At 48.5% G+C, this 2,746-nt stretch overlaps 1 long non-coding RNA gene across 1 annotated transcript in view; it reads right to left on the bottom strand.

The window, feature by feature from the left end:
* The window catches only part of LOC130458333 (uncharacterized), a 25,062-nt gene extending 23,960 nt beyond the window's left edge, over window positions 1-1,102 (bottom strand). Inside the window, exon 1 of the long non-coding RNA XR_008917506.1 lies at window positions 466-1,102. This is a non-coding gene — a long non-coding RNA (uncharacterized LOC130458333). The remainder of the gene's footprint in view (window positions 1-465) is intronic.
* Window positions 1,103-2,746: the final 1,644 nt, after the last annotated feature.

The following is a 2,746-nucleotide window of genomic DNA, read 5'->3' as shown; positions in this document are numbered from 1 at the left end:
TCTCCACATTTATTAAGCTCATACTAGGTGCCAAGCACTGTGCCTGAGCAAACAAATAGAAAAAATGGCACAGTCCTTGCTCTCGAGGAGCTCATATTCTAATTGGGGGCAATACAACATAAAGGCGAGTTTCAAAGACAAGAAGGAACCTGCCCTGTCTTCAAGGAGCTTCCAATCTATTGGGAAGAAGGTGAATCCCAGCTTCCAGATTCTGTGATTCTCATGCCTTTTCCAAGTTGAGTGAGCATCCTATGGGCTTTTTTCTTTTTCTTTTCAGATTAGCCCTTGTCCCTGAACTTTTCCTCCCTCCCAGTACCTCCTTCCCATCTTTTAATTATTAGTGATTCTTCTTTGGACTATCGTGGCAATTCCAAACAATTTAAACTTCTACAAGAGAAATCTTTTTCTTTTTAATCAAAGGACCATTCTGCACATATCCTGCCCCCCTGACCAAATGCCACTTACCAGCTGAAGGACATGGTCTCCTCCCTCCCGGAGCCCCCAGAGCCCCAGCCTTCCTTTCATTCCTTTGTCAGGGCACATCTGCCACTGGGTAAACACGGACTGTCAGCAGCTCACATGGTCTGATTGACGTGGCTGCCGGTCACACTTAGGCACAGGGAGAGCCAATGCAGCCTCTGTCACACGCATAATTACCAGTTTCGGAGCATTACAAGCAGCTGCTGTCAACAGATTTCATTCTGCGTGCACCAGCCTTGAGAAGTAATAGGGAAACAAAACCCAGCCTTGTGACATCTGATGATGAAAAATGTTGGGGCTTTGATCAGAATGCAGTCCTGAAGCAAGGCGGCTGATCTGCTTATCAAAGTGTGTCCGGCCAGCTCCCTGCCTGACTTGGGGGAAGATACTTCAACTGCTGAGCCTCAGTTTATTCATCTGCAAAATAATGATGACCTCCCCTTCCAGCCCACTGATCCTATGTTCCGAAGTGTCTGCTGTGCTGTGCAAGGTGGAGCCAATTATTGAATCTCTCTGGGCTGCAGGACGCCCTCCCCTGAATGATGGGAAAAAACAACACCGGCTTCCGGCATGGTCTTGGTGGTGGTGGTGGAAAAGGAGACCCCAGAGCATCCCAGCTCTGTTGCTGTCTACCCACAGCCTTGGGCACCCCTCTAGCTCTTCGTTCCTACATCTGTAAAATGAAGGAGTTAGACTAGAAAACCAGTGGTTTTTTTTTTTTTTTTTGAGTTTTGGAAAATTTTATTGAATGAATTAATTTAGAATATTTTTCCATGATTACAAGATTCATGTTCTTTCTCTGCCCTCCTCCAAACCCCCTCCCATAGCTAACGCACAATTCCTCTGGGTAGAAAACCAGTTTCTTCAAGCTATGAACGCTACAAGCCTGTGATTACTGAATTCTTTCTGTAACTATTGAAATACAAAGTAACACCATCATATTACCTACCTCCTCCCACCTTCCCCAGTGCTTCGGGGACACAAGGGTCCATTTCCTCTAAGGGGAAAGAAGAGAACGGTGTGAACTGAATTAAAAGGAAGCCAGGAGAGGGACCATATTCTTGAGAGTGGGATTCAAACAGGGACCAGGCCCCTTCCCGGCTCCCACTCCCCATGGATGGTCATCCCGCAGGTCATCCATCATCCTAGCGGAGTCTGGCACCGTCAAATGGCTGAGAGTCATGAGATCATATGGGGAAGGTGCTTAATTGGTCTTCTCCCGCTGGCCACCCTGATGTTCTTCTACCTCCTGCTCTTGGTCCTACTTTGCCCAAGGCCAACGGACCAACAGGACAATAGCAGAGGCTCCAGGCGGAGGCCCAAACCTCCTGCCAATCCTTCGTCTGCCTCGTCCCTGCTCTCTCAGCCATCGCACCGAAGCCAGGTTTCATCCTCAGTGCAGCTGCTTGCTCATCCAGTTACAGCTGACACCTCTGATTCCTGCACATCTTAGCGGCCCCTCCTCCCATCTGTTCCCCGAGTCCCACATCACACACACCTGAACACCAACAAAGCATCTTGTCTGTACGCCACACTTTGTGGCCTTGATGAGTCGCCAGCAAAATTCTCACTCGGCATTCCTCGCCACCATGCCTCAAAGACATATGTCAAAGCAGGGAAGAAAAATGTGCAAAACTTCACAGGAAATAGCTATCGGGGGAGACAGCTGAAAGATGCAAGTCCATCCACGTCCTTAATAACCAGCCAAACCTCCACCAGGAACTCCCGAGAAACCAGAGAATTCAGATCAACTGCTGATGGGCATCACTTTTATTTACACAGGATCGTTTCATTTCCGTGTTGGGAAGGGCAAGGATGGAGCCCGCTAGTCTGACTCATCCCCAGAAGACTATCCCCACTACTCGGGACCTCCTCCACTGTCCTTCTGGAAAATCAACACCGGCTTCCGGCGTGTTCTGGGTGATGGTGGAGAAGAGGGACCCGGAGGATCCCAGCTCTGTCACTTTCTACCTACAGCATGGGTCCCTCTCCAAACCTCAGTTTCTTCATCTGTAAAATGAAGGAGTTAGACTAGAAAACCAGTACCCTCAAGGTGGTCATCCAGGCTCTCTATTTATTATTATTTAAAAAACAAAACAAAACAATGGGGCAGCTGGGTAGCTCAGTGGATGGAGTAGCCAGACCTAGAGATGGGAATTCCTAGGATCAAATGTGGCCTCAGACACTTCCCAGCTGTGTGACCCTGGGCAAGTCACTTAACCCCCATTGCTTAACCCTTACCACTCTTCTGCCTTGGAACCAATAC

The sequence above is a fragment of the Monodelphis domestica genome, chromosome 3 (genome assembly GCF_027887165.1).
Source record: "Monodelphis domestica isolate mMonDom1 chromosome 3, mMonDom1.pri, whole genome shotgun sequence".
Taxonomy (NCBI): domain Eukaryota; kingdom Metazoa; phylum Chordata; class Mammalia; order Didelphimorphia; family Didelphidae; genus Monodelphis; species Monodelphis domestica.
The sequence above is the reverse complement of the archived record's forward strand: the minus strand, read 5'-3'. Positions and strand labels throughout refer to the sequence as shown.